The sequence below is a fragment of the Tachypleus tridentatus genome, chromosome 7 (assembly GCF_004210375.1).
Source record: "Tachypleus tridentatus isolate NWPU-2018 chromosome 7, ASM421037v1, whole genome shotgun sequence".
In the NCBI taxonomy this organism is placed as follows: domain Eukaryota; kingdom Metazoa; phylum Arthropoda; class Merostomata; order Xiphosura; family Limulidae; genus Tachypleus; species Tachypleus tridentatus.
This window is the reverse complement of record NC_134831.1, coordinates 113914711-113941294: the sequence shown is the minus strand read 5'-3', so window position 1 is coordinate 113941294 and position 26584 is coordinate 113914711. Positions and strand designations below refer to the sequence as shown.

General features: G+C 28.4%; 1 pseudogene across 1 annotated transcript in view; it reads left to right on the top strand.

Annotated features, from left to right (window-relative positions):
• Window positions 1-26584, top strand: part of LOC143256430 (dnaJ homolog subfamily C member 7-like) — a 104193-nt pseudogene that overhangs the window by 12562 nt on the left and 65047 nt on the right. Inside the window, exons 2-4 of the transcript XR_013031353.1 lie at window positions 319-407; window positions 4151-4275; window positions 7321-7435. The product of XR_013031353.1 is annotated as a dnaJ homolog subfamily C member 7-like (transcript). The remainder of the gene's footprint in view (window positions 1-318; window positions 408-4150; window positions 4276-7320; window positions 7436-26584) is intronic.

Below are 26584 nucleotides of genomic sequence, written 5' to 3'. Positions count from 1 at the left end.
TATATTAAATAATTAAACTGCCTAACTGTATTGTAAAGTGTTTATTTTTTTCTGTAGTTTCTTGGTACTTAGAGTTAAAAAAATACAATTATGTACAAGACAGTTTATATCTAAATTTAAGGGAAGACTATGTCCTGCTAATTTTGTCATCTTTAAACATTAAGACATTGACATAGTTTATAATTGTCATATTATTATGACATGCAAGTTTGAACTTTGTTATATTTCTGACTGACCAAGTTTTTGAAGATGTGTTGGTCATGACTCAGGTGTCCATATCACATTTACTATATTAAAGTTTTTTATACTCAATTTTAGGTTAGCAGAAGTCAAAAAAGAAGAAGGGAATGTTTTTTATAAACAAAAGAAGTACAGGGAAGCTTTGCCTCTCTACAGTGAAGCTATTGGTACGTGTTGGAGAATAAACTTTAGATACGAGTTCTGTAATGTGACCGTAATAGTAATCCAAATGTAAGTTTGAGTTTAAACTAGAGAATTATATGAATGACCAGGCATCTGGTTTGACATTTGACATTAAAAGGATGGTAAGTTTGTGATATTTCATTAAAGAAGAAATTCTGTCATTCTTGTTGCATAGTTTGTACTCCATTATTTCTCTGCCATATCTGTAGTTGTAGTTTTTAGAGCTATGTGTTTATAACTGGATAAAGAAATCAAAGATAGGAAAATTCTTTTGTTATGTTTTCTTTCAATGTTAAAGTTAATGTAAATATTGAATATTTTATGGAAATCTTTATATAAATCAGACAAGTATGGTGAAAACAATCATTAAATAACTATAGATATTTATCTGTTGACAGTAAACACTAAAGAGTTCTTGGAATGATATCATGGTATTATATAAAGTGTCTTTATGTGAAAGTATTATTAGGCTTGTTATTAGTGTCTTTAGTTGTTTAGTAAGTTTATATGTGGTGAGTGACTAATTGTCTCATGAAACTTGGTGTGTTCTCCAGTATATCAAGTTCATGGAATATTTTTTTTTCATGTGTATTTGAATATTGTCAGTGTTTGCTGCAGTTTCAGGTTTAAAAGCTTCATTGAGTAGTTACTGTTTTATATATATGTTGTGGTTGTGAGGTCAACAGTGGGTAACTAATTCACAAGCTAGTAAGTTTGGTTAATGTATTTGTCAGTAAATGTTGAATAATAAACCACAATACATTTACTGTTTTAATCGTATTAGCCATACGTCTATTCTCTTATGTAGTCATACAATTTAGAATATAAATGTTTTTGTACAAAGTTTTATCAGATATAATCTATTGTTACCACAAACTGCATGAATTCTTTATTTGAATAAATTAACTCTCTTCTGTTTGTCTGTAGTACTTTCATTTCTAGAATGATTTGTGTCTTTAATTCATGAACCTTGTGTTTTATAATGTTTGGATATTGTAGTTTTTGTTAACAGTATATTTAAATAAACTGAAAACAATCTATTTTATTATTTTTAAGTCATGTTTAATTGTCAAAACATTTTGCAGTTAAGAAATAATTTATCAAGTAATATCTGCTGTAAAATATTTGTGTCTAAATGTATTAGTTTTATAATTTACAGCTGTAGTAAAAGCAAAGAGACATAGCATGCAATTGTTTATAAAAGAAGTATTTATTTTATTTGTTTAAATTCTTTCTTTTAAACATTATTAAACATTATCAACTTACTTATTGTTGAAAGACAGTTTGATGACACTGGTGAAAGAAGAAAGCTGGATGTTTGTAGTATCAGTGATATAATAAATTTAATTATTCACTATCTGATTATGTCTTCCACTTCCACAATTAAGCCTTATGTTTATGGTATCTTGAATGATTTATGTTTACTTCTAGTACGTCACTTAAAAATAATGTATGTCAAGGTTCAGGATCCATACTATGGGTCCTGCAGTTGCCAAGATGTTGAACCCAACTTTGTTGCTTCTTCTGTTGTAAACTTGTTCCTTCAGTGTTAATGGTTGTTTGGTTAGAGGAGTATTAAAAAGTAAGTCTTACAAGAATGAGAAATAAGTGTACAACATAACATTGGAAGAAGGTCCCCATAGAAATAACTTAACATTGGAAGGTCCCCATAGAAATAACTTAACATGCATGTACAACATAACATTGGAAGAAGGTCCCCATAGAAATAACTTAACATGCATGTACAACATAACATTGGAAGAAGGTCCCCATAGAAATAACTTAACATGCATGTACAACATAACATTGGAAAGTCCCCATAGAAATAACTTAACATACATGTACAACATAACATTGGAAGGTCCCCATAGAAATAACTTAACATGCATGTACAACATAACATTGGAAGGTCCCCATAGAAATAACTTAACATACATGTACAACATAACATTGGAAGAAGGTCCCCATAGAAATAACTTAACATGCATGTACAACATAACATTGGAAGGTCCCCATAGAAATAACTTAACATACATGTACAACATAACATTGGAAGAAGGTCCCCATAGAAATAACTTAACATGCATGTACAACATAACATTGGAAGGTCCCCATAGAAATAACTTAACATGCATGTACAACATAACATTGGAAGAAGGTCCCCATAGAAATAACTTAACATGCATGTACAACATAACATTGGAAGAAGGTCCCCATAGAAATAACTTAACATGCATGTACAACATAACATTGGAAGGTCTCCATAGAAATAACTTAACATGCATGTACAACATAACATTGGAAGGTCCCCATAGAAATAACGTAACATGCATGTACAACATAACATTGGAAGAAGGTCCCCATAGAAATTACTTAACATGCATGTACAACATAACATTGGAAGGTCCCCATAGAAATAACTTAACATGCATGTACAACATAACATTGGAAGGTCCCCATAGAAATAACTTAACATGCATGTACAACATAACATTGGAAGGTCCCCATAGAAATAACTTAACATGCATGTACAACATAACATTGGAAGGTCCCCATAGAAATAACTTAACATGCATGTACAACATAACATTGGAAGGTCCCCATAGAAATAACTTAACATGCATGTACAACATAACATTGGAAGAAGGTCCCCATAGAAATAACTTAACATGCATGTACAACATAACATTGGAAGAAGGTCCCCATAGAAATAACTTAACATGCATGTACAACATAACATTGGAAGGTCCCCATAGAAATAACTTAACATGCATGTACAACATAACATTGGAAGGTCCCCATAGAAATAACTTAACATGCATGTACAACATAACATTGGAAGGTCCCCATAGAAATAACTTAACATACATGTACAACATAACATTGGAAGGTCCCCATAGAAATAACTTAACATGCATGTACAACATAACATTGGAAGGTCCCCATAGAAATAACTTAACATGCATGTACAACATAACATTGGAAGGTCCCCATAGAAATAACTTAACATGCATGTACAACATAACATTGGAAGAAGGTCCCCATAGAAATAACTTAACATGCATGTACAACATAACATTGGAAGAAGGTCCCCATAGAAATAACTTAACATGCATGTACAACATAACATTGGAAGAAGGTCCCCATAGAAATAACTTAACATGCATGTACAACATAACATTGGAAGGTCCCCATAGAAATAACTTAACATGCATGTACAACATAACATTGGAAGGTCCCCCATAGAAATAACTTAACATACATGTACAACATAACATTGGAAGGTCCCCATAGAAATAATTTAACATGCATGTACAACATAACATTGGAAGGTCTCCATAATAATCACTTAACATGCATAGGGTCAGTCCATTGGATCAACCCCATATAGAAGAGGTAATATTGACTGTAATTCTACATAATAGCATGTGTAAAGGTAAAGTAAATATTTGGTATTCAACATTAGGTATGTAATACCATGTCTAATGGTAAACTGTGCAGATAGCCTAGTTGCTTTGTGCCATAAAACACCAAACCAACTAATGGTAAATAGTTGATACATGACATTAGATACATAATACCATGTCTGTAAACCTTCATGATTTTTGAATTTATCACAACCCAAGCTTATGAACTTAAGTATGAAATAAAACTAACAACATATTTTTCTTAAGTTTTAATTGTGAAAATGTACTGTAACTATACAAGTATGATTGTTCTGGAACAGACCTGTGTCCAGATTGTGCTGCCTACTATGGAAACAGAGCAGCTTGCAAGATGATGATTGGTCAATATAGTTCTGCACTTGAAGATATTCAACAAGCCACTCGTCTAGACCAGAAGTTTTTGAAGGTGTGTGTGTAATGTGTTTTGTTTACTACATGTGTGTGTGTAATTTTGAAATTTCTGATGTAACTCAAAAGTAATTTGTGTTTTTGATAGCCTATATGATCACCTAAGTCTATTTATTAACTGGAAATTAATTACAGTTATGTTCTTTCATGTTCAGCTAATAAGTTTGATGCTTTATCCAGTTGAATATGGTATACTCACTTACAACTTGAACCAAATGGCTGTTTGAATGTATTAGAAGCTTCTTGTTTCTGATGTTTTCTTAAGAGTGGTTCACATCTTATTATTTTATCATTATATATGTAAAAACGGCTCGTTTGGGTTGAGAAAATATTTTACGTAGAGGAGCGAACAACGTTTTGACCTTCTTCGGTCATCGTCAGAAGGTGTGTACATATTTCCTCTTTGGTAAATTTAATCACTTCCTTCTAGAGATAATGCATGTGATATGTGAAACTGATGATGGTAATTTCCTTGCAGATGAACTGTTGTAAATACCTACATTTACAAACAAATTTCTTATTAGAAGTGGTATAAAAACAGACAAAATTAAATATTTTCCTTGAACTACATATGTTTATAACTTGTTATTATTTTGTCTTTGTTTGTTAACAGACAAGTTTCACATTTCTCTCTTTTTATATCATTCTTTTCTTTTTTACTGTAATCTTTATGTTGGTTTTTACATGAGCTTTGACCAGAACAGTCATGTCCAAAAAGTGACTCATTTTGGTGCACTTTAAATGCTTTCCTGTAAAGGGTAAAGGTTTCTCTTCTGCAAAGAATGAAGAATATTTACTGTAAACCTTTCTTCTGAAACTCTACATTTAACTAACACAAAGTAAATACACGTGTATGTATATTTCCATATTTCACATAAAACATAATTATAAACACCCACATACTAAGTAGGGAAACAAATATAAACAAATGCAATATCAAAGAAGCCCTTTGTATACAACAACTAAAACCATAAATTAAACCAATATAAAGGAACACCTTTATACCTATACTAATTAATAACCTAACATCTAACTGTAACACCCTCTACAATTCCATACTCATTTATACTCTCATCCCTAAGGTGTGCTGGGTTACGGTCAGTTGCAAATACTCTCTTTGTTAACCTGTAGCTGACCTAAAAGGGTCAAAATGTTGATCTCTGCTTTATTTTCATAAATGTTAACACCCATACCAGCCATCCTGAGATATGTTTTTACTTCAAGTGGGTTTCTTGTCATCACGAAAGACTCGTATTTTGCTCTGTCATTGTGTAACAAATTTATTTTTGACCTATTTGTAACCATTGAAGCAGAAAATTGTAGAACGTTATTTTAACAGCTAGAATACAGGTTTGTGCAGAAAATTAGGTTAAAATTTGAGTCTATTAAATTTGGACTTCAACAGCTTTGTATGCATTAGTAAATCAAAAACAGCTTGGTGAAGATTTATTTAATGTGTTATGGAATATAAAGTAAGTGTCACAAGGTTTATTTAATGTGTTATGGAATGTAAGGTGAGTGTCACAAGGTTTATTTAATGTGTTATGGAATGTAAGGTGAGTGTCACAAGGTTTATTTAATATGTTACAGAATTTAAAGTAGTGTCATAAGGTTTATTTGATATGGAATATAAAGTGAGTGTCACAAACAAGGTTGGCATGTTTACATTATCTGATGATACATTTTTAGAGAAAGCTAATTTTATTCAAGAAATTTTCAACATAATTACTTACCTCTTTCCAAACTAGAGGAAATGGTACTGATATCAGTTTGTTTTTTTCCTTTTTACAATAGAAATACCCAACTAAATTTGATGAAATTTGTCACAAACAAATTAAACAGTTTCTTCTGTAAGAAGTTAACTTTCTGTTATTATTTTTTATTTCTCAAAGTTCCACAAATTTTATTTTAGGGTACGTTTTTGTAAAATGTAAAAATCTATGCCATTATTTTGTTTTAATTATTCATCAGAAGGTTTCCATTTTATATATCCAGTAATTTAAACTTTATTGATTTCTATTAAAATATTTGTTGTAAAACTATTTAGCCAGTTACAGTTGTCATCACTTTTCACCATATCTTATATAAAAAAAGTTGCATAAACTTACAAAGTATTATGGAGTTCTTAAGATTTGCCCTTTTATAATGGTGGAAGGCCAGACCAAGTAACAGTATTTTTAGTTGAAATCAACATATATGTTATTCATTGTTAGTAGTAAATTAGGAATTATTTTTTATTCATTAAATAGAAGTTTCACCACTTGCACTTTAGTCACTGAAATAATTCACTGTCACAGTGTGTACTCTCAAAATCTAATACATCTTGCTCGATGTCTCATCTTAGGAGAAATTTATATTATAACAACCAAACAAATGTTATTTATCATGAAAAGATATTCAGCAACGTAAATAACATCAAAAGATTGAACAAAACAATACCATATGTACAATGTATCCCTAAGCCTTTTGATCATTCCATAACTATCTACTGTTGTTCTGTACACAAGCTTTGTCTTGTCACTTTTCCACTAAACCATAAATTACTTCTCATACAACACTGTTCACTTGACATAAATAGTTTGTAACGTACTTCATACAGTCATATTTAAACTTCATTTTTAGTCATTATCGAATCCGTTCTTCATTGGTCGTTGTTACCTCCCTTCTATGACCTCATAACATTGAACAGAGGACTCTTGTAATAAATGTTCAGACAGAGAAGGAAAATCAACAGAGAAAGAAGACTAGGAAATAAAAACCTGTCTTCTGTGATGGGCAGAAGAAAAACTGTAAAAAAAATGTTTTTATATGAAATTTCTAGGATCTCTGTGGACATGTGACTTGAACATTTGAAATATTTATTAGTGAATTATGTTAAAAATAATATTAAAATGTGGCATATAAATTATAAAATATGAGTAAAACATAAATGAAATAACAGAATGAGTTGTTATTTTTGGTTAGATTCCAAAACTTAATATCCAGTTTTGTATTTCAAATTCTAAACATACTCACTGTAAGTGTTCTACATGTAATTTTGTAGGGCTACCTTCGAGAATTTAAATGCCATATAGCTCTTGGTGATGTGGGTGCAGCAAGACGAACATTAGACAAAATCCAAGAACTGGATCCTCACAATCCATCTCTTTCTGCAGAGGTACGTTAATTTAGTATGTAGCTGTGTAACAGTTTCTATTGCTTTTATCTGTTAAACCAGTAGTAATAATAGCTTTCTGAATAGTAGTAGTAAATATATTGATAACTATGAGTAAATCTGTTAATGAGTAGTTGTACTTGTAATAAACCCATTACAAACAGTAGTAGTAAATCTATTGATAAGTATGAGTAAATCTGTTAATAAGTAGTTGTACCAGTAACAAACCCAGTACAGACAGTAGTAGTAAATCTGTTAATAAGTAGTTGTACTAGTAATAAACCCATTACAAACAGTAGTAGTAAATCTGTTAATAAGTAGTTGTACTAGTAATAAACCCATTACAAACAGTAGTAGTAAATCTGTTAATAAGTAGTTGTACTAGTAATAAACCCATTACAAACAGTAGTAGTAAATCTGTTAATAAGTAGTTGTACTAGTAATAAACCCATTACAAACAGTAGTAGTAAATCTGTTAATAAGTAGTTGTACTAGTAATAAACCCAGTACAGACAGTAGTAGTAAATCTGTTAATAAGTAGTTGTACTAGTAATAAACCCATTACAAACAGTAGTAGTAAATCTGTTAATAAGTAGTTGTACTAGTAATAAACCCATTACAAACAGTAGTAGTAAATCTATTGATAAGTATGAGTAAATCTGTTAATAAGTAGTTGTACCAGTAATAAACCCAGTACAGACAGTAGTAGTAAATCTGTTAATAAGTAGTTGTACTAGTAATAAACCCATTACAAACAGTAGTAGTAAATCTGTTAATAAGTAGTTGTACTAGTAATAAACCCAGTACAGACAGTAGTAGTAAATCTGTTAATAAGTAGTTGTACTAGTAATAAACCCATTACAAACAGTAGTAGTAAATCTGTTAATAAGTAGTTGTACTAGTAATAAACCCATTACAAACAGTAGTAGTAAATCTGTTAATAAGTAGTTGTACTAGTAATAAACCCATTACAAACAGTAGTAGTAAATCTGTTAATAAGTAGTTGTACTAGTAATAAACCCATTACAAACAGTAGTACTAAATCTGTTAATAAGTAGTTGTACTAGTAATAAACCCAGTACAAACAGTAGTAGTAAATCTGTTAATAAGTAGTTGTACTAGTAATAAACCCATTACAAACAGTAGTAGTAAATCTATTGATAAGTATGAGTAAATCTGTTAATAAGTAGTTGTACTAGTAATAAACCCATTACAAACAGTAGTAGTAAATCTATTGATAAGTATGCGTAAATCTGTTAATAAGTAGTTGTACTAGTAATAAACCCATTACAAACAGTAGTAGTAAATCTGTTAATAAGTAGTTGTACTAGTAATAAACCCATTACAAACAGTAGTAGTAAATCTGTTAACAAGTAGTTGTACTAGTAATAAACCCATTACAAACAGTAGTAGTAAATCTGTTAATAAGTAGTTGTACTAGTAATAAACCCATTACAAACAGTAGTAGTAAATCTGTTAAGTAGTTGTACTAGTAATAAACCCATTACAAACAGTAGTAGTAAATCTGTTAATAAGTAGTTGTACTAGTAATAAACCCATTACAAACAGTAGTAGTAAATCTGTTAATAAGTAGTTGTACTAGTAATAAACCCATTACAAACAGTAGTAGTAAATCTGTTAATAAGTAGTTGTACTAGTAATAAACCCATTACAAACAGTAGTAGTAAATCTGTTAATAAGTAGTTGTACTAGTAATAAACCCATTACAAACAGTAGTAGTAAATCTGTTAATAAGTAGTTGTACTAGTAATAAACCCATTACAAACAGTAGTAGTAAATCTGTTAATAAGTAGTTGTACTAGTAATAAACCCATTACAAACAGTAGTAGTAAATCTGTTAATAAGTAGTTGTACTAGTAATAAACCCATTACAAACAGTAGTAGTAAATCTGTTAATAAGTAGTTGTACTAGTAATAAACCCATTACAAACAGTAGTAGTAAATCTGTTAATAAGTAGTTGTACTAGTAATAAACCCATTACAAACAGTAGTAGTAAATCTGTTAATAAGTAGTTGTACTAGTAATAAACCCATTACAAACAGTAGTAGTAAATCTGTTAATAAGTAGTTGTACTAGTAATAAACCCATTACAAACAGTAGTAGTAAATCTGTTAATAAGTAGTTGTACTAGTAATAAACCCATTACAAACAGTAGTAGTAAATCTGTTAATAAGTAGTTGTACTAGTAATAAACCCATTACAAACAGTAGTAGTAAATCTGTTAATAAGTAGTTGTACTAGTAATAAACCCATTACAAACAGTAGTAGTAAATCTGTTAATAAGTAGTTGTACTAGTAATAAACCCATTACAAACAGTAGTAGTAAATCTGTTAATAAGTAGTTGTACTAGTAATAAACCCATTACAAACAGTAGTAGTAAATCTGTTAATAAGTAGTTGTACTAGTAATAAACCCATTACAAACAGTAGTAGTAAATCTGTTAATAAGTAGTTGTACTAGTAATAAACCCATTACAAACAGTAGTAGTAAATCTGTTAATAAGTAGTTGTACTAGTAATAAACCCATTACAAACAGTAGTAGTAAATCTGTTAATAAGTAGTTGTACTAGTAATAAACCCATTACAAACAGTAGTAGTAAATCTGTTAATAAGTAGTTGTACTAGTAATAAACCCATTACAAACAGTAGTAGTAAATCTGTTAATAAGTAGTTGTACTAGTAATAAACCCATTACAAACAGTAGTAGTAAATCTGTTAATAAGTAGTTGTACTAGTAATAAACCCATTACAAACAGTAGTAGTAAATCTGTTAATAAGTAGTTGTACTAGTAATAAACCCATTACAAACAGTAGTAGTAAATCTGTTAATAAGTAGTTGTACTAGTAATAAACCCAGTACAGACAGTAGTAGTAAATCTGTTAATAAGTAGTTGTACTAGTAATAAACCCATTACAAACAGTAGTAGTAAATCTGTTAATAAGTAGTTGTACTAGTAATAAACCCATTACAAACAGTAGTAGTAAATCTGTTAATAAGTAGTTGTACTAGTAATAAACCCATTACAAACAGTAGTAGTAAATCTGTTAATAAGTAGTTGTACTAGTAATAAACCCATTACAAACAGTAGTAGTAAATCTGTTAATAAGTAGTTGTACTAGTAATAAACCCATTACAAACAGTAGTAGTAAATCTGTTAATAAGTAGTTGTACTAGTAATAAACCCATTACAAACAGTAGTAGTAAATCTGTTAATAAGTAGTTGTACTAGTAATAAACCCATTACAAACAGTAGTAGTAAATCTGTTAATAAGTAGTTGTACTAGTAATAAACCCATTACAAACAGTAGTAGTAAATCTGTTAATAAGTAGTTGTACTAGTAATAAACCCATTACAAACAGTAGTAGTAAATCTGTTAATAAGTAGTTGTACTAGTAATAAACCCATTACAGACAGTAGTAGTAAATCTGTTAATAAGTAGTTGTACTAGTAATAAACCCATTACAAACAGTAGTAGTAAATCTGTTAATAAGTAGTTGTACTAGTAATAAACCCATTACAAACAGTAGTAGTAAATCTGTTAATAAGTAGTTGTACTAGTAATAAACCCATTACAAACAGTAGTAGTAAATCTGTTAATAAGTAGTTGTACTAGTAATAAACCCATTACAAACAGTAGTAGTAAATCTGTTAATAAGTAGTTGTACTAGTAATAAACCCATTACAAACAGTAGTAGTAAATCTGTTAATAAGTAGTTGTACTAGTAATAAACCCATTACAAACAGTAGTAGTAAATCTGTTAATAAGTAGTTGTACTAGTAATAAACCCATTACAAACAGTAGTAGTAAATCTGTTAATAAGTAGTTGTACTAGTAATAAACCCATTACAAACAGTAGTAGTAAATCTGTTAATAAGTAGTTGTACTAGTAATAAACCCATTACAAACAGTAGTAGTAAATCTGTTAATAAGTAGTTGTACTAGTAATAAACCCATTACAAACAGTAGTAGTAAATCTGTTAATAAGTAGTTGTACTAGTAATAAACCCATTACAAACAGTAGTAGTAAATCTGTTAATAAGTAGTTGTACTAGTAATAAACCCATTACAAACAGTAGTAGTAAATCTGTTAATAAGTAGTTGTACTAGTAATAAACCCATTACAAACAGTAGTAGTAAATCTGTTAATAAGTAGTTGTACTAGTAATAAACCCATTACAAACAGTAGTAGTAAATCTGTTAATAAGTAGTTGTACTAGTAATAAACCCATTACAAACAGTAGTAGTAAATCTGTTAATAAGTAGTTGTACTAGTAATAAACCCATTACAAACAGTAGTAGTAAATCTGTTAATAAGTAGTTGTACTAGTAATAAACCCATTACAAACAGTAGTAGTAAATCTGTTAATAAGTAGTTGTACTAGTAATAAACCCATTACAAACAGTAGTAGTAAATCTGTTAATAAGTAGTTGTACTAGTAATAAACCCATTACAAACAGTAGTAGTAAATCTGTTAATAAGTAGTTGTACTAGTAATAAACCCATTACAAACAGTAGTAGTAAATCTGTTAATAAGTAGTTGTACTAGTAATAAACCCATTACAAACAGTAGTAGTAAATCTGTTAATAAGTAGTTGTACTAGTAATAAACCCATTACAAACAGTAGTAGTAAATCTGTTAATAAGTAGTTGTACTAGTAATAAACCCATTACAAACAGTAGTAGTAAATCTGTTAATAAGTAGTTGTACTAGTAATAAACCCATTACAAACAGTAGTAGTAAATCTGTTAATAAGTAGTTGTACTAGTAATAAACCCATTACAAACAGTAGTAGTAAATCTGTTAAGTAAGTTGTACTAGTAATAAACCCATTACAAACAGTAGTAGTAAATCTGTTAATAAGTAGTTGTACTAGTAATAAACCCATTACAAACAGTAGTAGTAAATCTGTTAATAAGTAGTTGTACTAGTAATAAACCCATTACAAACAGTAGTAGTAAATCTGTTAATAAGTAGTTGTACTAGTAATAAACCCATTACAAACAGTAGTAGTAAATCTGTTAATAAGTAGTTGTACTAGTAATAAACCCATTACAAACAGTAGTAGTAAATCTGTTAATAAGTAGTTGTACTAGTAATAAACCCATTACAAACAGTAGTAGTAAATCTGTTAATAAGTAGTTGTACTAGTAATAAACCCATTACAAACAGTAGTAGTAAATCTGTTAATAAGTAGTTGTACTAGTAATAAACCCATTACAAACAGTAGTAGTAAATCTGTTAATAAGTAGTTGTACTAGTAATAAACCCATTACAAACAGTAGTAGTAAATCTGTTAATAAGTAGTTGTACTAGTAATAAACCCATTACAAACAGTAGTAGTAAATCTGTTAATAAGTAGTTGTACTAGTAATAAACCCATTACAAACAGTAGTAGTAAATCTGTTAATAAGTAGTTGTACTAGTAATAAACCCATTACAAACAGTAGTAGTAAATCTGTTAATAAGTAGTTGTACTAGTAATAAACCCATTACAAACAGTAGTAGTAAATCTGTTAATAAGTAGTTGTACTAGTAATAAACCCATTACAAACAGTAGTAGTAAATCTGTTAATAAGTAGTTGTACTAGTAATAAACCCATTACAAACAGTAGTAGTAAATCTGTTAATAAGTAGTTGTACTAGTAATAAACCCATTACAAACAGTAGTAGTAAATCTGTTTAAGTAGTTGTACTAGTAATAAACCCATTACAAACAGTAGTAGTAAATCTGTTAATAAGTAGTTGTACTAGTAATAAACCCATTACAAACAGTAGTAGTAAATCTGTTAATAAGTAGTTGTACTAGTAATAAACCCATTACAAACAGTAGTAGTAAATCTGTTAATAAGTAGTTGTACTAGTAATAAACCCATTACAAACAGTAGTAGTAAATCTGTTAATAAGTAGTTGTACTAGTAATAAACCCATTACAAACAGTAGTAGTAAATCTGTTAATAAGTAGTTGTACTAGTAATAAACCCATTACAAACAGTAGTAGTAAATCTGTTAATAAGTAGTTGTACTAGTAATAAACCCATTACAAACAGTAGTAGTAAATCTGTTAATAAGTAGTAAATCTGTTAATAAGTTGTACTAGTAATAAACCCATTACAAACAGTAGTAGTAAATCTGTTAATAAGTAGTTGTACTAGTAATAAACCCATTACAAACAGTAGTAGTAAATCTGTTAATAAGTAGTTGTACTAGTAATAAACCCATTACAAACAGTAGTAGTAAATCTGTTAATAAGTAGTTGTACTAGTAATAAACCCATTACAAACAGTAGTAGTAAATCTGTTAATAAGTAGTTGTACTAGTAATAAACCCATTACAAACAGTAGTAGTAAATCTGTTAATAAGTAGTTGTACTAGTAATAAACCCATTACAAACAGTAGTAGTAAATCTGTTAATAAGTAGTTGTACTAGTAATAAACCCATTACAAACAGTAGTAGTAAATCTGTTAATAAGTAGTTGTACTAGTAATAAACCCATTACAAACAGTAGTAGTAAATCTGTTAATAAGTAGTTGTACTAGTAATAAACCCATTACAAACAGTAGTAGTAAATCTGTTAATAAGTAGTTGTACTAGTAATAAACCCATTACAAACAGTAGTAGTAAATCTGTTAATAAGTAGTTGTACTAGTAATAAACCCATTACAAACAGTAGTAGTAAATCTGTTAATAAGTAGTTGTACTAGTAATAAACCCATTACAAACAGTAGTAGTAAATCTGTTAATAAGTAGTTGTACTAGTAATAAACCCATTACAAACAGTAGTAGTAAATCTGTTAATAAGTAGTTGTACTAGTAATAAACCCATTACAAACAGTAGTAGTAAATCTGTTAATAAGTAGTTGTACTAGTAATAAACCCATTACAAACAGTAGTAGTAAATCTGTTAATAAGTAGTTGTACTAGTAATAAACCCATTACAAACAGTAGTAGTAAATCTGTTAATAAGTAGTTGTACTAGTAATAAACCCATTACAAACAGTAGTAGTAAATCTGTTAATAAGTAGTTGTACTAGTAATAAACCCATTACAAACAGTAGTAGTTGTACTAGTAATAAACCCATTACAAACAGTAGTAGTAAATCTGTTAATAAGTAGTTGTACTAGTAATAAACCCATTACAAACAGTAGTAGTAAATCTGTTAATAAGTAGTTGTACTAGTAATAAACCCAGTACAGACAGTAGTAGTAAATCTGTTAATAAGTAGTTGTACTAGTAATAAACCCATTACAAACAGTAGTAGTAAATCTGTTAATAAGTAGTTGTACTAGTAATAAACCCATTACAAACAGTAGTAGTAAATCTGTTAATAAGTAGTTGTACTAGTAATAAACCCATTACAAACAGTAGTAGTAAATCTGTTAATAAGTAGTTGTACTAGTAATAAACCCATTACAAACAGTAGTAGTAAATCTGTTAATAAGTAGTTGTACTAGTAATAAACCCATTACAAACAGTAGTAGTAAATCTGTTAATAAGTAGTTGTACTAGTAATAAACCCATTACAAACAGTAGTAGTAAATCTGTTAATAAGTAGTTGTACTAGTAATAAACCCATTACAAACAGTAGTAGTAAATCTGTTAATAAGTAGTTGTACTAGTAATAAACCCATTACAAACAGTAGTAGTAAATCTGTTAATAAGTAGTTGTACTAGTAATAAACCCATTACAAACAGTAGTAGTAAATCTGTTAATAAGTAGTTGTACTAGTAATAAACCCATTACAAACAGTAGTAGTAAATCTGTTAATAAGTAGTTGTACTAGTAATAAACCCATTACAAACAGTAGTAGTAAATCTAAACCCAATAAGTAGTTGTACTAGTAATAAACCCATTACAAACAGTAGTAGTAAATCTGTTAATAAGTAGTTGTACTAGTAATAAACCCATTACAAACAGTAGTAGTAAATCTGTTAATAAGTAGTTGTACTAGTAATAAACCCATTACAAACAGTAGTAGTAAATCTGTTAATAACTAGTTGTAGTAGTAGTAAACCCATTACAAACAGTAGTAGTAAATCTGTTAATAAGTAGTTGTACTAGTAATAAACCCATTACAAACAGTAGTAGTAAATCTGTTAAGTAGTTGTACTAGTAATAAACCCATTACAAACAGTAGTAGTAAATCTGTTAATAAGTAGTTGTACTAGTAATAAACCCATTACAAACAGTAGTAGTAAATCTGTTAATAAGTAGTTGTACTAGTAATAAACCCATTACAAACAGTAGTAGTAAATCTGTTAATAAGTAGTTAATAAGTAGTAATAAACCCATTACAAACAGTAGTAGTAAATCTGTTAATAAGTAGTTGTACTAGTAATAAACCCATTACAAACAGTAGTAGTAAATCTGTTAATAAGTAGTTGTACTAGTAATAAACCCATTACAAACAGTAGTAGTAAATCTGTTAATAAGTAGTTGTACTAGTAATAAACCCATTACAAACAGTAGTAGTAAATCTGTTAATAAGTAGTTGTACTAGTAATAAACCCATTACAAACAGTAGTAGTAAATCTGTTAATAAGTAGTTGTACCAGTAATAAACCCATTACAAACAGTAGTAGTAAATCTGTTAATAAGTAGTTGTACTAGTAATAAACCCATTACAAACAGTAGTAGTAAATCTGTTAATAAGTAGTTGTACTAGTAATAAACCCATTACAAACAGTAGTAGTAAATCTGTTAATAAGTAGTTGTACTAGTAATAAACCCATTACAAACAGTAGTAGTAAATCTGTTAATAAGTAGTTGTACTAGTAATAAACCCATTACAAACAGTAGTAGTAAATCTGTTAATAAGTAGTTGTACTAGTAATAAACCCATTACAAACAGTAGTAGTAAATCTGTTAATAAGTAGTTGTACTAGTAATAAACCCATTACAAACAGTAGTAGTAAATCTGTTAATAAGTAGTTGTACTAGTAATAAACCCATTACAAACAGTAGTAGTAAATCTGTTAATAAGTAGTTGTACTAGTAATAAACCCATTACAAACAGTAGTAGTAAATCTGTTAATAAGTAGTTGTACTAGTAATAAACCCATTACAAACAGTAGTAGTAAATCTGTTAATAAGTAGTTGTACTAGTAATAAACCCATTACAAACAGTAGTAGTAAATCTGTTAATAAGTAGTTGTACTAGTAATAAACCCATTACAAACAGTAGTAGTAAATCTGTTAATAAGTAGTTGTACTAGTAATAAACCCATTACAAACAGTAGTAGTAAATCTGTTAATAAGTAGTTGTACTAGTAATAAACCCATTACAAACAGTAGTAGTAAATCTGTTAATAAGTAGTTGTACTAGTAATAAACCCATTACAAACAGTAGTAGTAAATCTGTTAATAAGTAGTTGTACTAGTAATAAACCCATTACAAACAGTAGTAGTAAATCTGTTAATAAGTAGTTGTACTAGTAATAAACCCATTACAAACAGTAGTAGTAAATCTGTTAATAAGTAGTTGTACTAGTAATAAACCCATTACAAACAGTAGTAGTAAATCTGTTAATAAGTAGTTGTACTAGTAATAAACCCATTACAAACAGTAGTAGTAAATCTGTTAATAAGTAGTTGTACTAGTAATAAACCCATTACAAACAGTAGTAGTAAATCTGTTAATAAGTAGTTGTACTAGTAATAAACCCATTACAAACAGTAGTAGTAAATCTGTTAATAAGTAGTTGTACTAGTAATAAACCCATTACAAACAGTAGTAGTAAATCTGTTAATAAGTAGTTGTACTAGTAATAAACCCATTACAAACAGTAGTAGTAAATCTGTTAATAAGTAGTTGTACTAGTAATAAACCCATTACAAACAGTAGTAGTAAATCTGTTAATAAGTAGTTGTACTAGTAATAAACCCATTACAAACAGTAGTAGTAAATCTGTTAATAAGTAGTTGTACTAGTAATAAACCCATTACAAACAGTAGTAGTAAATCTGTTAATAAGTAGTTGTACTAGTAATAAACCCATTACAAACAGTAGTAGTAAATCTGTTAATAAGTAGTTGTACTAGTAATAAACCCATTACAAACAGTAGTAGTAAATCTGTTAATAAGTAGTTGTACTAGTAATAAACCCATTACAAACAGTAGTAGTAAATCTGTTAATAAGTAGTTGTACTAGTAATAAACCCATTACAAACAGTAGTAGTAAATCTGTTAATAAGTAGTTGTACTAGTAATAAACCCATTACAAACAGTAGTAGTAAATCTGTTAATAAGTAGTTGTACTAGTAATAAACCCATTACAAACAGTAGTAGTAAATCTGTTAATAAGTAGTTGTACTAGTAATAAACCCATTACAAACAGTAGTAGTAAATCTGTTAATAAGTAGTTGTACTAGTAATAAACCCATTACAAACAGTAGTAGTAAATCTGTTAATAAGTAGTTGTACTAGTAATAAACCCATTACAAACAGTAGTAGTAAATCTGTTAATAAGTAGTTGTACTAGTAATAAACCCATTACAAACAGTAGTAGTAAATCTGTTAATAAGTAGTTGTACTAGTAATAAACCCATTACAAACAGTAGTAGTAAATCTGTTAATAAGTAGTTGTACTAGTAATAAACCCATTACAAACAGTAGTAGTAAATCTGTTAATAAGTAGTTGTACTAGTAATAAACCCATTACAAACAGTAGTAGTAAATCTGTTAATAAGTAGTTGTACTAGTAATAAACCCATTACAAACAGTAGTAGTAAATCTGTTAATAAGTAGTTGTACTAGTAATAAACCCATTACAAACAGTAGTAGTAAATCTGTTAATAAGTAGTTGTACTAGTAATAAACCCATTACAAACAGTAGTAGTAAATCTGTTAATAAGTAGTTGTACTAGTAATAAACCCATTACAAACAGTAGTAGTAAATCTGTTAATAAGTAGTTGTACTAGTAATAAACCCATTACAAACAGTAGTAGTAAATCTGTTAATAAGTAGTTGTACTAGTAATAAACCCATTACAAACAGTAGTAGTAAATCTGTTAATAAGTAGTTGTACTAGTAATAAACCCATTACAAACAGTAGTAGTAAATCTGTTAATAAGTAGTTGTACTAGTAATAAACCCATTACAAACAGTAGTAGTAAATCTGTTAATAAGTAGTTGTACTAGTAATAAACCCATTACAAACAGTAGTAGTAAATCTGTTAATAAGTAGTTGTACTAGTAATAAACCCATTACAAACAGTAGTAGTAAATCTGTTAATAAGTAGTTGTACTAGTAATAAACCCATTACAAACAGTAGTAGTAAATCTGTTAATAAGTAGTTGTACTAGTAATAAACCCATTACAAACAGTAGTAGTAAATCTGTTAATAAGTAGTTGTACTAGTAATAAACCCATTACAAACAGTAGTAGTAAATCTGTTAATAAGTAGTTGTACTAGTAATAAACCCATTACAAACAGTAGTAGTAAATCTGTTAATAAGTAGTTGTACTAGTAATAAACCCATTACAAACAGTAGTAGTAAATCTGTTAATAAGTAGTTGTACTAGTAATAAACCCATTACAAACAGTAGTAGTAAATCTGTTAATAAGTAGTTGTACTAGTAATAAACCCATTACAAACAGTAGTAGTAAATCTGTTAATAAGTAGTTGTACTAGTAATAAACCCATTACAAACAGTAGTAGTAAATCTGTTTTCATAAGTAGTTGTACTAGTAATAAACCCATTACAAACAGTAGTAGTAAATCTGTTAATAAGTAGTTGTACTAGTAATAAACCCATTACAAACAGTAGTAGTAAATCTGTTAATAAGTAGTTGTACTAGTAATAAACCCATTACAAACAGTAGTAGTAAATCTGTTAATAAGTAGTTGTACTAGTAATAAACCCATTACAAACAGTAGTAGTAAATCTGTTAATAAGTAGTTGTACTAGTAATAAACCCATTACAAACAGTAGTAGTAAATCTGTTAATAAGTAGTTGTACTAGTAATAAACCCATTACAAACAGTAGTAGTAAATCTGTTAATAAGTAGTTGTACTAGTAATAAACCCATTACAAACAGTAGTAGTAAATCTGTTAAGTAGTTGTACTAGTAATAAACCCATTACAAACAGTAGTAGTAAATCTGTTAATAAGTAGTTGTACTAGTAATAAACCCATTACAAACAGTAGTAGTAAATCTGTTAATAAGTAGTTGTACTAGTAATAAACCCATTACAAACAGTAGTAGTAAATCTGTTAATAAGTAGTTGTACTAGTAATAAACCCATTACAAACAGTAGTAGTAAATCTGTTAATAAGTAGTTGTACTAGTAATAAACCCATTACAAACAGTAGTAGTAAATCTGTTAATAAGTAGTTGTACTAGTAATAAACCCATTACAAACAGTAGTAGTAAATCTGTTAATAAGTAGTTGTACTAGTAATAAACCCATTACAAACAGTAGTAGTAAATCTGTTAATAAGTAGTTGTACTAGTAATAAACCCATTACAAACAGTAGTAGTAAATCTGTTAATAAGTAGTTGTACTAGTAATAAACCCATTACAAACAGTAGTAGTAAATCTGTTAATAAGTAGTTGTACTAGTAATAAACCCATTACAAACAGTAGTAGTAAATCTGTTAATAAGTAGTTGTACTAGTAATAAACCCATTACAAACAGTAGTAGTAAATCTGTTAATAAGTAGTTGTACTAGTAATAAACCCATTACAAACAGTAGTAGTAAATCTGTTAATAAGTAGTTGTACTAGTAATAAACCCATTACAAACAGTAGTAGTAAATCTGTTAATAAGTAGTTGTACTAGTAATAAACCCATTACAAACAGTAGTAGTAAATCTGTTAATAAGTAGTTGTACTAGTAATAAACCCATTACAAACAGTAGTAGTAAATCTGTTAATAAGTAGTTGTACTAGTAATAAACCCATTACAAACAGTAGTAGTAAATCTGTTAATAAGTAGTTGTACTAGTAATAAACCCATTACAAACAGTAGTAGTAAATCTGTTAATAAGTAGTTGTACTAGTAATAAACCCATTACAAACAGTAGTAGTAAATCTGTTAATAAGTAGTTGTACTAGTAATAAACCCATTACAAACAGTAGTAGTAAATCTGTTAATAAGTAGTTGTACTAGTAATAAACCCATTACAAACAGTAGTAGTAAATCTGTTAATAAGTAGTTGTACTAGTAATAAACCCATTACAAACAGTAGTAGTAAATCTGTTAATAAGTAGTTGTACTAGTAATAAACCCATTACAAACAGTAGTAGTAAATCTGTTAATAAGTAGTTGTACTAGTAATAAACCCATTACAAACAGTAGTAGTAAATCTGTTAATAAGTAGTTGTACTAGTAATAAACCCATTACAAACAGTAGTAGTAAATCTGTTAATAAGTAGTTGTACTAGTAATAAACCCATTACAAACAGTAGTAGTAAATCTGTTAATAAGTAGTTGTACTAGTAATAAACCCATTACAAACAGTAGTAGTAAATCTGTTAATAAGTAGTTGTACTAGTAATAAACCCATTACAAACAGTAGTAGTAAATCTGTTAATAAGTAGTTGTACTAGTAATAAACCCATTACAAACAGTAGTAGTAAATCTGTTAATAAGTAGTTGTACTAGTAATAAACCCATTACAAACAGTAGTAGTAAATCTGTTAATAAGTAGTTGTACTAGTAATAAACCCATTACAAACAGTAGTAGTAAATCTGTTAATAAGTAGTTGTACTAGTAATAAACCCATTACAAACAGTAGTAGTAAATCTGTTAATAAGTAGTTGTACTAGTAATAAACCCATTACAAACAGTAGTAGTAAATCTGTTAATAAGTAGTTGTACTAGTAATAAACCCATTACAAACAGTAGTAGTAAATCTGTTAATAAGTAGTTGTACTAGTAATAAACCCATTACAAACAGTAGTAGTAAATCTGTTAATAAGTAGTTGTACTAGTAATAAACCCATTACAAACAGTAGTAGTAAATCTGTTAATAAGTAGTTGTACTAGTAATAAACCCATTACAAACAGTAGTAGTAAATCTGTTAATAAGTAGTTGTACTAGTAATAAACCCATTACAAACAGTAGTAGTAAATCTGTTAATAAGTAGTTGTACTAGTAATAAACCCATTACAAACAGTAGTAGTAAATCTGTTAATAAGTAGTTGTACTAGTAATAAACCCATTACAAACAGTAGTAGTAAATCTGTTAATAAGTAGTTGTACTAGTAATAAACCCATTACAAACAGTAGTAGTAAATCTGTTAATAAGTAGTTGTACTAGTAATAAACCCATTACAAACAGTAGTAGTAAATCTGTTAATAAGTAGTTGTACTAGTAATAAACCCATTACAAACAGTAGTAGTAAATCTGTTAATAAGTAGTTGTACTAGTAATAAACCCATTACAAACAGTAGTAGTAAATCTGTTAATAAGTAGTTGTACTAGTAATAAACCCATTACAAACAGTAGTAGTAAATCTGTTAATAAGTAGTTGTACTAGTAATAAACCCATTACAAACAGTAGTAGTAAATCTGTTAATAAGTAGTTGTACTAGTAATAAACCCATTACAAACAGTAGTAGTAAATCTGTTAATAAGTAGTTGTACTAGTAATAAACCCATTACAAACAGTAGTAGTAAATCTGTTAATAAGTAGTTGTACTAGTAATAAACCCATTACAAACAGTAGTAGTAAATCTGTTAATAAGTAGTTGTACTAGTAATAAACCCATTACAAACAGTAGTAGTAAATCTGTTAATAAGTAGTTGTACTAGTAATAAACCCATTACAAACAGTAGTAGTAAATCTGTTAATAAGTAGTTGTACTAGTAATAAACCCATTACAAACAGTAGTAGTAAATCTGTTAATAAGTAGTTGTACTAGTAATAAACCCATTACAAACAGTAGTAGTAAATCTGTTAATAAGTAGTTGTACTAGTAATAAACCCATTACAAACAGTAGTAGTAAATCTGTTAATAAGTAGTTGTACTAGTAATAAACCCATTACAAACAGTAGTAGTAAATCTGTTAATAAGTAGTTGTACTAGTAATAAACCCATTACAAACAGTAGTAGTAAATCTGTTAATAAGTAGTTGTACTAGTAATAAACCCATTACAAACAGTAGTAGTAAATCTGTTAATAAGTAGTTGTACTAGTAATAAACCCATTACAAACAGTAGTAGTAAATCTGTTAATAAGTAGTTGTACTAGTAATAAACCCATTACAAACAGTAGTAGTAAATCTGTTAATAAGTAGTTGTACTAGTAATAAACCCATTACAAACAGTAGTAGTAAATCTGTTAATAAGTAGTTGTACTAGTAATAAACCCATTACAAACAGTAGTAGTAAATCTGTTAATAAGTAGTTGTACTAGTAATAAACCCATTACAAACAGTAGTAGTAAATCTGTTAATAAGTAGTTGTACTAGTAATAAACCCATTACAAACAGTAGTAGTAAATCTGTTAATAAGTAGTTGTACTAGTAATAAACCCATTACAAACAGTAGTAGTAAATCTGTTAATAAGTAGTTGTACTAGTAATAAACCCATTACAAACAGTAGTAGTAAATCTGTTAATAAGTAGTTGTACTAGTAATAAACCCATTACAAACAGTAGTAGTAAATCTGTTAATAAGTAGTTGTACTAGTAATAAACCCATTACAAACAGTAGTAGTAAATCTGTTAATAAGTAGTTGTACTAGTAATAAACCCATTACAAACAGTAGTAGTAAATCTGTTAATAAGTAGTTGTACTAGTAATAAACCCATTACAAACAGTAGTAGTAAATCTGTTAATAAGTAGTTGTACTAGTAATAAACCCATTACAAACAGTAGTAGTAAATCTGTTAATAAGTAGTTGTACTAGTAATAAACCCATTACAAACAGTAGTAGTAAATCTGTTAATAAGTAGTTGTACTAGTAATAAACCCATTACAAACAGTAGTAGTAAATCTGTTAATAAGTAGTTGTACTAGTAATAAACCCATTACAAACAGTAGTAGTAAATCTGTTAATAAGTAGTTGTACTAGTAATAAACCCATTACAAACAGTAGTAGTAAATCTGTTAATAAGTAGTTGTACTAGTAATAAACCCATTACAAACAGTAGTAGTAAATCTGTTAATAAGTAGTTGTACTAGTAATAAACCCATTACAAACAGTAGTAGTAAATCTGTTAATAAGTAGTTGTACTAGTAATAAACCCATTACAAACAGTAGTAGTAAATCTGTTAATAAGTAGTTGTACTAGTAATAAACCCATTACAAACAGTAGTAGTAAATCTGTTAATAAGTAGTTGTACTAGTAATAAACCCATTACAAACAGTAGTAGTAAATCTGTTAATAAGTAGTTGTACTAGTAATAAACCCATTACAAACAGTAGTAGTAAATCTGTTAATAAGTAGTTGTACTAGTAATAAACCCATTACAAACAGTAGTAGTAAATCTGTTAATAAGTAGTTGTACTAGTAATAAACCCATTACAAACAGTAGTAGTAAATCTGTTAATAAGTAGTTGTACTAGTAATAAACCCATTACAAACAGTAGTAGTAAATCTGTTAATAAGTAGTTGTACTAGTAATAAACCCATTACAAACAGTAGTAGTAAATCTGTTAATAAGTAGTTGTACTAGTAATAAACCCATTACAAACAGTAGTAGTAAATCTGTTAATAAGTAGTTGTACTAGTAATAAACCCATTACAAACAGTAGTAGTAAATCTGTTAATAAGTAGTTGTACTAGTAATAAACCCATTACAAACAGTAGTAGTAAATCTGTTAATAAGTAGTTGTACTAGTAATAAACCCATTACAAACAGTAGTAGTAAATCTGTTAATAAGTAGTTGTACTAGTAATAAACCCATTACAAACAGTAGTAGTAAATCTGTTAATAAGTAGTTGTACTAGTAATAAACCCATTACAAACAGTAGTAGTAAATCTGTTAATAAGTAGTTGTACTAGTAATAAACCCATTACAAACAGTAGTAGTAAATCTGTTAATAAGTAGTTGTACTAGTAATAAACCCATTACAAACAGTAGTAGTAAATCTGTTAATAAGTAGTTGTACTAGTAATAAACCCATTACAAACAGTAGTAGTAAATCTGTTAATAAGTAGTTGTACTAGTAATAAACCCATTACAAACAGTAGTAGTAAATCTGTTAATAAGTAGTTGTACTAGTAATAAACCCATTACAAACAGTAGTAGTAAATCTGTTAATAAGTAGTTGTACTAGTAATAAACCCATTACAAACAGTAGTAGTAAATCTGTTAATAAGTAGTTGTACTAGTAATAAACCCATTACAAACAGTAGTAGTAAATCTGTTAATAAGTAGTTGTACTAGTAATAAACCCATTACAAACAGTAGTAGTAAATCTGTTAATAAGTAGTTGTACTAGTAATAAACCCATTACAAACAGTAGTAGTAAATCTGTTAATAAGTAGTTGTACTAGTAATAAACCCATTACAAACAGTAGTAGTAAATCTGTTAATAAGTAGTTGTACTAGTAATAAACCCATTACAAACAGTAGTAGTAAATCTGTTAATAAGTAGTTGTACTAGTAATAAACCCATTACAAACAGTAGTAGTAAATCTGTTAATAAGTAGTTGTACTAGTAATAAACCCATTACAAACAGTAGTAGTAAATCTGTTAATAAGTAGTTGTACTAGTAATAAACCCATTACAAACAGTAGTAGTAAATCTGTTAATAAGTAGTTGTACTAGTAATAAACCCATTACAAACAGTAGTAGTAAATCTGTTAATAAGTAGTTGTACTAGTAATAAACCCATTACAAACAGTAGTAGTAAATCTGTTAATAAGTAGTTGTACTAGTAATAAACCCATTACAAACAGTAGTAGTAAATCTGTTAATAAGTAGTTGTACTAGTAATAAACCCATTACAAACAGTAGTAGTAAATCTGTTAATAAGTAGTTGTACTAGTAATAAACCCATTACAAACAGTAGTAGTAAATCTGTTAATAAGTAGTTGTACTAGTAATAAACCCATTACAAACAGTAGTAGTAAATCTGTTAATAAGTAGTTGTACTAGTAATAAACCCATTACAAACAGTAGTAGTAAATCTGTTAATAAGTAGTTGTACTAGTAATAAACCCATTACAAACAGTAGTAGTAAATCTGTTAATAAGTAGTTGTACTAGTAATAAACCCATTACAAACAGTAGTAGTAAATCTGTTAATAAGTAGTTGTACTAGTAATAAACCCATTACAAACAGTAGTAGTAAATCTGTTAATAAGTAGTTGTACTAGTAATAAACCCATTACAAACAGTAGTAGTAAATCTGTTAATAAGTAGTTGTACTAGTAATAAACCCATTACAAACAGTAGTAGTAAATCTGTTAATAAGTAGTTGTACTAGTAATAAACCCATTACAAACAGTAGTAGTAAATCTGTTAATAAGTAGTTGTACTAGTAATAAACCCATTACAAACAGTAGTAGTAAATCTGTTAATAAGTAGTTGTACTAGTAATAAACCCATTACAAACAGTAGTAGTAAATCTGTTAATAAGTAGTTGTACTAGTAATAAACCCATTACAAACAGTAGTAGTAAATCTGTTAATAAGTAGTTGTACTAGTAATAAACCCAGTACAAACAGTAGTAGTAAATCTGTTAATAAGTAGTTGTACTAGTAATAAACCCATTACAAACAGTAGTAGTAAATCTGTTAATAAGTAGTTGTACTAGTAATAAACCCATTACAAACAGTAGTAGTAAATCTGTTAATAAGTAGTTGTACTAGTAATAAACCCATTACAAACAGTAGTAGTAAATCTGTTAATAAGTAGTTGTACTAGTAATAAACCCATTACAAACAGTAGTAGTAAATCTGTTAATAAGTAGTTGTACTAGTAATAAACCCATTACAAACAGTAGTAGTAAATCTGTTAATAAGTAGTTGTACTAGTAATAAACCCATTACAAACAGTAGTAGTAAATCTGTTAATAAGTAGTTGTACTAGTAATAAACCCATTACAAACAGTAGTAGTAAATCTGTTAATAAGTAGTTGTACTAGTAATAAACCCATTACAAACAGTAGTAGTAAATCTGTTAATAAGTAGTTGTACTAGTAATAAACCCA